The 9,572-nt window shown below is 47.5% G+C and overlaps 1 pseudogene; it reads left to right on the forward strand.

The window, feature by feature from the left end:
• The first annotated feature begins 3,941 nt into the window (after positions 1-3,941).
• LOC102820159 lies at positions 3,942-5,291 on the forward strand (annotated as a pseudogene).
• Positions 5,292-9,572: the final 4,281 nt, after the last annotated feature.

Consider the following 9,572-nt stretch of genomic DNA (forward strand, 5'->3'; position numbering starts at 1 on the left):
GTTGGGATGTGGGTATCCATGGGATGCTATCACACATGGAAAGAGCCCTAGTGGTGCAGTAGGTTAAGCAGTGGGCTGCTAACTCACCAAAAGGAGGAAGATGCGGCAGACAGCTTATGTAAAGATTTTCAGCCTTTGAACAGCCCGTGGGTTGTCACGAGTCAGCGACAGTGTGCTTGAGGCTTTGTGGCTGTGGTGGCTCCGTGGTAGAATTCTCACCCTCCACACGGGAGACCTGGGTTTGAGCCCCGGTCAGTGCATCTCAGGCCATCTGATGAACAGGTGCCACGGAGCTTCCAGAGTAAGACTAGAACAAAGGCCTGGTCCTCTGCTTCCCAAACCCGCCCATCTGAGCAGCAGCCAGCTGTCCTGGGAGGGGCCAGTGGATCTGGAGTGCCTGAGGGCTGCAGACAGCTCACGCTTAGCTACACACTGAAACACTGGCAATCCAAATAGACCCAGAAGTACCTCCAAAGAAAGGCCTGGTGACTGACTTCCGAAAAACCAGACACCGAAAACCCTGTGGAGCACACGTCTGCCCTGACACATTGGGGGTCACCTTGAGTTGGAGTCACAGACGGGTGTCTCTAACCCTCAAAACACCACACACAGAAAAGGTCTCTGTCTTTTCTGGTTTTCAATGGCTTGGAAAGGCCAGTGGCTTTGTCCTCCCTGCAGTAGGTCAGGTAAGGGGGCAGTCTCTAGACATGCTCTCTGGAAGCATCCCTGAACACAAGTACTGGATCATCCAAGAAACAGTGAATCCCATAGACAGGACGCACCTGGTGTGGTGGTCTCTCAGCAGCTCAGGTGCAGGCTGCTGTTCCCTGAAGGATAAGGAGGGTCCTACCAAGCTGACTGGTTCACAGCTGACAGCCATGCTGTAACCAATGTTATACATTTATTGATGCAATTAATGGGAGGGGGCTTTTCCTAACAATGACCCCTGGATCCGAAATGATCTGGAGATGCTGATTTGAAGTCCTCCATGAATGTGACACCTTTGAATACTGGCCAAAAAAAAGGACCTGAATTTGGTCTTGGGAAATCGACACACTGAATTAAAGGTCTAGTTGAGGCTTCAGACCACTGCAGAGCTCAGGATGGGACCCCTGTCTCCCTCAGCACCTTCCGTCGCAGAGGCAGGGCCCACACCTGGACCTCTGGTGCCCCCTGAGCTGACTGTAGAGTCTGACTCTGCCTAAGGGGGTGGGTCCCTGCCCTTGGGGGTCTCGGGGTTTGGTCGCCCCAGCAGGAGGTAGCTGGGGGCAGTGTGGCAGCCCTTAGAGCAGATGGGACCTGGGCAGGCAGGCCCTTTCTGGGATCAGTCTTGGTACCAGATGCACCAGGCTGGAACTGTCCTTCCCTAAAGCCTGGGACTAGTCAGGTGGGTCACTGTCCCTGAGGGGTGTTGTTCCAAATCATAGCGACCCTGTATATGGTTTTCGAGGAGTGGCTGGTGGCCTTGAACCATCAACCTTGTGGTTCAAACTGACCTTGCAGTCCAGTTCATTAACCCACAGTGCCACACCAGGACTCCTCAAGGGACAATGGGGGTGCAAATGGGAACTAAAGGGATCGATCTAGCAGGAGGGACAGAGTGAGTAGGGGGAGGAGAGGGGTAGAAGCGGAGCAAGCACCCTTAGGCTGGGTGGTGGAGATCAGGAGACGTCCCCTAGGGGTGTCACATCCCAATCGCTCTCAGGAGGTCTAGAGAATTAGTCTTACGTCAAGTCGCCGCATCTCAGTCACACACGAACAATAGGCATTCGCTTTGTTGTTGTTGTTGTTAAGTGCCGTCGAGTCGGTTCCGACCCATAGCGACCCTGTATAGGGTTTCCAAGGAGCTACTGGTGAGCTTGAACCAACCAATTCAATGTCTTTGTAGTTCAATGTCTTTGCAGTCTGTCTGGCACATTAACCCACAGTGCCACCATTTAGAAGCTCTTTGCTGCAAAGTGAAAGTGCATGTCAGAGAGAAGCAGGTCTGTCTTAGCGAGTGGAGGAGACCCTGTGGGGTTGGGATGCACTGGCTTGTAAAGGCATGGGGTCTCTTTCTTCAGCAGTGTGCTGATACATATTAATTAGGAGGCGTGGTATGTTGAATATTCATGGATTTTTTTAGTAAAGGGGTGCAGGGCCAGAAGAAACATGGAAGCATATCTGGAATACTCAAGGACAGAACATGTGGTCCAAGGAAAAGAACTCAGGGACATGTGTTGTCACGAGCCCTTCTGGAAGGATGTGCTTGAGAACAAACTACACGAGACTTTGACACAGATGGGTGTGGAGGAGCAAGCATAAAGTCCACGTAGCATTGCGTCTATCTGTGGGCCAGAGAGCGCTAGTGAGATACGTGATGATGGCGTGTCTGGTGACACCGCTATAGCAAATATGAAGAGAGATGCAACCAGCGGCTGAGTCACCTGTCAGCATGGTGGCGTAGTAGTGTACAATCCACCCATCACTCTTCAGGAGAAACATGGCGCTTTCTGCTCCCGTAAAGGTTTACAGCTGTGGAAACACTATACAGGGTCACTATGAGTTGGAACCCACTCACGGCACACGACCATCGCTACCATGGTATGCACCAGCTTGCACTGAGCAAGGTACACATGAACTTAATTGTGTTTATTTGTTAATCTGTGGTGAGCAATTTCCAATGGGCTTTACATCTTTGGTGTGGTGGAGGGCAGGTGAAATTGTGCACTGCAGATTGGTGGAAATGCACAATTAGACCCATGTACTTCTGGTGTGGCACTGTAGAATCAGCACTAGACTGTGGACCACAAGGTCAGCAGTTCAAACCCAAACTGACTCAGTGGCACTTAACAACAACAACATCATGCTTATTGAGTAACACAGCCCTGAATACACCAATGGGTCTTCATCAGCTGAAGCAATAGAGGAAGTAGAGTCAGGGACCAAATAGGAGTCTAGCTGACTCCATGAACAAGAGCCTCTTTTGTCATTGTTGTTGTTGTTAAGTGCCGTCGAGTCAATTCCGACCCATAACGACCCTGTATAGGGTTTCCAAGGAGCAGCTGGTGAGCTTGAACCATCGACCTTGCAGTTTAAATGGCTTTGCAGTCTGGTGCATTAACCCACAGCACCATACTAGGACTCAAAAGTAGACGATGCCCAGCTACCATTACTGAGCATTTTGATCAAAGAGTCTATAGAGGAATCCTGATCCAAAGAGGGCGGAGAGAATAAAGAACAGAATTTAAAATTCTTTATGGAATCCAGACTTTCTGGAGTCATTGAGTCTGAATGAACCTTTGACTACTGCCCTGAGATCACCTTTAAATTTTAAACCTTAAACCAAAACTATCTCCTAAAGTCTTCTGTGGACACAAAAAAAGCTTACTTTAATTAGAAAAGGACATCATCTTTGAGCACTGTACTGAAAAAAAAAGTATCTGTATGAGATTAAATTGACAATAGCAACTCAGAAGGTTGCTGGGAAACCAGGGAGACAGTGAGTTGAAGATATTGATGGTAGAACGATGTGGGAAAGGATGATGGAAATAAAAGCAAAACTTAAAGAATGTAACCATTATAACACAATCGTACGCGTAGAAACTTTGAGATAGTGCACACTTTAACCAAAATGAAAATAATTACAATGTAAAAAAAAAATGAGCTTTTATTATTCTCAGTACTATATTGCTGGTGATGACTTTGGTATATTTTTCTCAGGCTATTGTGCGCTATGGGTCGGAACCGACTTGACGGCACTTAACAACAACAACAACAATTGTGTGTATAATAAGGAATAAAATTAGGGAGTAAATTATTAGCGATCTTAATTCTACCAGATTCTAGAACACAGAACTTTTAAAAATAACAATAATAAAAAAGTCTGCTGTCCTCATTTTGAGTTAGACAAATCCGTTTAAAAATCATGCCATTTTACTCCCTTTCTCTGCGGAATCACCATGGCGGCCGGGACCCTGTACACATACCCTGAAAACTGGGGAGCCTTCAAGGCCCTCATTGATGCTCAGTACAGCGGGGCTCAGGTCCGCATGCTCTCCGCACCACCCCACTTCCACTTTGGCCAAACCAACCGCACCCCTGAATTTCTCTGCAAATTTCCTGCCGGCAAGGTTCCAGCGTTTGAGGGTGCATGGATTCTGCGTCTTTGAAAGCAATGTGAGCAATGAGGAGCTACGGGGCAGCACTCCCGAGACAGCAGCTCAGGTGAGCTTTGCTGACAGCGACATAGACCCCCAGCCAGTACCTGGGTGTTCCCCACCTTGGGCATCATGCATCACAAGGAGCAGGCCACAGAAAATGCCAAGGAGGAGGTGAGACGAATTCTGGGACTCATGGATGCTCACTTGAAAATGAGGACTTTCCTGGTGGGTGAGCGTGTGACCCTGGCTGACATCACAGTTGTCTGTACCCTGTCATGGCTGTACAAACAGGTCCTCGAGCCTTCTTTTCGTCAGGCCTTCCCCAATACCAACCGCTGGTTCCTCACCTGCATTAACCAGCCCCAGTTCCGGGCTGTCTTGGGGGAGGTAAAGCTCTGTGAGAAGATGGCTCAGTTCAATGCTAAAAAGTTTGCTGAGAGCCAACCTAAGAAGGACACCCCACGGAAAGAGAAAGGTCAGCAGGAGAAGAAGCAGAAGGCCCAGGCTGAGAGGAAAGAAGAGAAGAAGGCCGCGGCTGCTGCCCCTGAGGAGGAGATGGACGGATGTGAGCAGGCACTTGCTGCTGAACCAAAGGCCAAGGACCCCTTTGCTCACCTGCCCAAGAGGACTTTTGTGTTGGACAAATTTAAGTGCAAGTACTCCAATGAGGACACGGTCTCTGTGGCACTGCCGTATTTCTGGGAGCACTTTGAAAAGGATGGCTGGTCTTTGTGGTTTTCTGAGTACCGCTTCCCTGAGGAGCTCACCCAGGCCCTCATGAGCTCCAACCTCATCACAGGAATGTTCCAGAGATTGGACAAGCTGAGGAAGAATGCCTTTGCCAGTGTCATCCTCTTTGGAACCAACAACAACAGCTCCATCTCTGGAGTCTGCGTCTTCAGAGGCCAAGAGCTTGCCTTCCCGCTGAGTCCAGATGGGCAGGTGGACTACGAGTCCTACACGTGGGGGAAGCTGGATCCTGGCAGTGAGGAGACACAGATGCTGGTGCGAGAGTACTTTTCCTGGGAGGGAGCCTTCCAGCATGTGGGCAAAAGCTTCAACTAGGGCAAGGTCTTCAAGTCAACGCCATGTCCTTCGTTCATCACCTGGCTGCCTGCGTCTGCCCCTCAGGGAGATGGGGGTCATTAAAGGGAACTGAACATTGAAAAAAAAAACATGACATTTTATATCCCCAGAACACAGACATGTTCTTGAAATAACTAACACTTCAAACTGAAAAAAACAAAAACAAAAAAAACCCCAGAGGTTCTTGGGGAAACAACTTACTCCGTACGCTATCTCATACACACACACTCTTATACGCACACTCACACCCACATACTCACACTAAGTCTCTCATACAGCACAGATCCTCTCAATAGCTCACACTCACTCTTGCACACTCACCCCCCACACCCACACTCCCTCATGTTTTCACACTCATATATTTCACATCCATACTCTCACAGAACACCCACACATTCACACCCATCTTGCTCTCTGTTGCACCCCGAGGCTGGTACTTGACACTTAGACCCCCCCCCCCCAGTAAAATGAATCACTAAGTTCCTCCCAGCTCTTCTGATCACACTTCTCTTATGACCCTGAGTTATGCCCACCCCTTACCCCCTCCACTGCCCCCTTCTCCTGGAACTGGAGGGAGGGAGCAGATCTTTCCCACCATTCACTTTGCTTTCCAGACCAGAACCCTAGTGATGTAAGGATGAAGCCCCTATTGGGAAATGAAGAAGCAGAAGAGGTGGGGAGAATTGGGGCCTGGGGGTGGGGGAGGTTCTGCCCAGTCCCCTTCTACCAGCCAACAGCTCCTGATGCCATATGTGCTTGTGCCATGCCTCACCTGGGCCTCCTGACTGAGGACTCAGGTCCCTGTCCCCAGAAGACTCAGGCCTGCAAGGGCTGGACCCAAACCCATCAGAGCAGGCAGGAAGCTCCCTCAGGACGATCCAGGGACTGAGGCAGGATGAAGAAGGGCAGTGGGTGTGGCCTCAGGAGAGACTTGGAAGGATTTAGGGGAGGGAGCTGCAGCAGGACCCGTAGGGTACCCTGAGCTCCTCCCCACCCCTTGGAGCTGGCATGTTCCCACTTCCCAGATACAGAAACAGGGTTCAGAGAGACATGGAACTTGGCCAGAGCACCCCCACTCACGTGGACAAGGAGCACAGGAAAGACTCAGAGGGTTCACCACTGGGTGCACATGAGCTGCAGAACTGGGCTGCTCTGGAGCAGCAGGGGAGGGGCTCAGCACCCACTGATCAGGAGGGGAGGGGCTGAGCGAACCCAGCATCTGCTGAGCAGGGGACCCTGGGAGATCAGCCCATATGCCCATATGCCATTGATCCCAAAGACCAACCCAAGGGGCCTCACTGCTGCAGAGCCTGCAGAGAGGGGAAGCCACCCAGTCGGATTTCCAGGTGACCTCCAGCCACACCCAGAGGCCTACTGGGGTGTGGCGGGTATGAGGGGGCACCTGAGAGCAGTTTCTACTCACCATCACATTTCCCACTGTCAGCTGTGAGTTAAAACTGAAATTCAGCAAGTTAAAACGAATTGCTGTAGGTGCTATTTTCCATATCTACCCCTCTGCTCATCAGTGGCCTCATGAGACAGACTAGACCTGTCAGAATAGAGCCACATTGAGGGTTCAAACCTTTCCGACTTAGGGTTTGAACCACTTTCCTTGTGGTTGTTGTTGTTGTTGTTGTTAAGTGCTGTCGAGTCGGTTCTGACCCATAGCGACCCTGTACAGGGTTTCCGAGGGTGTAAATCCTTACGGGAGTAGAAAGCCTCATCTTTCTCCCGCGGAGCGGCTGGTAGTTTCGAACCGCTGACCTTAAGGTTTGCAGCCCGATTCGTAACCACTACGCTACCAGAGCTCCTTTTCCTTGTGGTTAGCAGTCCATATATAACTTATCCTATAGCGCCACACCCTGAGGACTCCAAGAACTCACTGGGTTGACTATTAATTAATGAGAAAAAATAAAATGGTTCTTAATAGATGATGAAAATGGTATTTCTTCTAAACTCATCAGTCATTCCTACTTTAAAAAAAAACATTATTGAAAATATGAACAAAGAGTTTAAGTAGAATAAAACCTGGTTTTCAAATCCAACAGCAAACGTAAATTTCCTGAAACATAAAAGCTTTTCCCATTAACTCAGACACACAGGGTCATAGTTACTATTCAGTGATGCTTCAGAGGGCCCAGCCAATCCAGTGCTGCTGTTAGGGGCTGTCAGGTCGATTCCAACTCATAGTGACCCCTGCACAACAGAATGGAACACTGCCTAGACCACCGCCATCCTCACAGTCGCTTCTATGCTTGAGCCCATTGATGCTGCCACTGAGCCAATCCATCTTGTTGGGGTCTCTCTCTTTTGCACTGACCCTCCACTTTACCAAGTATGATGTCCCTGTTGTCTTCAGGGATTTGTCCCTCCTAATATATGTCCAAAGTATAAGAGACAAAGTCTGGTCATCTTGACTTCTAAGGAACATTCTAGCTGTACTTCTTCCAACACAGATTTGTTTGTTCTTCTGGCAATCCATGGCACTTTCAATATTCTTCTCCAACACCATAACTCAAAATCATCAGTTTTTCTATGGTATTCCTTATTCATTGTCCAACTTTCATACACATATGAGAATGCTGAAAATAGCATGGCTTGGGTCGGGTGCACTTTAGTCCTCAAGCTGACATCTTTTCTCTTGAACACTTTAAAGAGGTCTTGTGCAGCAAATTCGCCTGATACAATATGTCGCTTGATTTCTTGACAGCTGCTTCCAAAAGTGTTGATGGTGCATTGAAGCAAAATGAAGTCTTTGACAACTTCAATCTTTTCTCCATTTATCACGATGTTATTTATTGCTCCAGTGATGAGAACTTTTGTTTTCTTTACATTGAAGCTGAGATCTTTGATTTTCATCAATAAGTGTTCTAAGTTGTCTTCACTTTCAGCAATCATAGTCGCATCATCTGCATAAAGCAGGTTGTGAATGAGTCTTCCTCCAATCCTGATGCCACATTCTTCTTCATATAATCCAGCTTCCCAAATTACTTGCTCCGCAGACAGATTGAATCAGTATGGTTAAAGACTACAACCCTGGTGTGCATCTTTGCAAATTTCAAACCATTCAGTGTTCCCATGTTCTGTTCGAACAACTGCCTCTTGGTCTATGTGCAGGGTCCTCATGAGCACAATCAAGTGTGTTTTGGAATATTCATTCTCTGCAATGTTGTCCATAGCTTATCATGATCCACCAATTGAAAGGCTTTCAACTGCATGGACTATGACAAGTTATGGACAACGTTGGGAAAGAAGAAAAAACAAAATTAGTTTCATGTATAGGTTATGTTGTCTGAGGTCTTGAAAATCTAAGAGAGCTTGGAAACTATGCATCACCAAAAATTGATCATATGAAAGTTCAACTTGAAGATGAAAAAAATTAAAATACATCCACCAAAGCCAAAATATGACCTTGAGTATGTAGTTGCTGTTAGATACTGCTGAGTCGGCTCCAACCCTTAGCGATCCTAGGTGTAACAGAAGGAAACACTGCCCGGTCCTGCACCATTCTCATGTTGTTATGAGAGTCATTATTGCTGTCTCTGTGTTAGTTCATCTCCTTGGGGTCTTCCTCTTTTTTGTTGACCTTACATTTTTCCAGGCATGAGGTCCTTCTCCAGAGACTAGACCCTCCTGACAACACGTCCAAAGTATGAGAGACAAATAGCCATCCTCGACTCCAAGGAGCATCCTGGCTGCACTTCTTCCAAGATAGATTTGTTTGTTCTTTGGTAGTCCATGGTACTTTCGATATTCTCTGACACCATCATTCAGATGCACCGATTCTTCTGCAGTCTTCCTTATTCACTGTCCAGCTTTCACATGCAGATGAGGCTATTGAAAATACCATGGCTTGGGTCAGGTGCACCTTAGTCCTCAAACTGGTATCTTTGCTCTTGAACACTTTGAAGAGGTCTTTTGCAACAGATTTGTCCAATGCAATATGTATTTTGATTTTTTGACTGCTGCATCCATGAGTGTTGGTTGTGGATCCAAGCACAGTGAAGTTTTTGACAACTTTAATCTTTTCTCCATTTATCATGATGTTGTTTACTAGTCCAGCTGTAAGGATTTTAATTTTCATTACATTGAGATGCAATCCTTACTGAAGGCTACCACCTTTGATCTTCATCAATATTTCCAGTCTTCGTTGCTTCCAGCAAGCAAACAGCATATTGAGGGTTGTTATTTGAATCTTCCTCCAATCCTGATGTGATATTCTTCTTTATATATCCAGACCCTCAGATTATGTGCTCAGTATACAGACTAAGTGTGGTAAAAGAATACAACCCTAATGCACACCTCTCCTGATTTTAAACCATTCAGAATCCCCTTGTTCTGTTT

This window comes from Chrysochloris asiatica, unplaced genomic scaffold, assembly GCF_000296735.1.
Source record: "Chrysochloris asiatica unplaced genomic scaffold, ChrAsi1.0 scaffold00001, whole genome shotgun sequence".
In the NCBI taxonomy this organism is placed as follows: Eukaryota; Metazoa; Chordata; class Mammalia; order Afrosoricida; family Chrysochloridae; genus Chrysochloris; species Chrysochloris asiatica.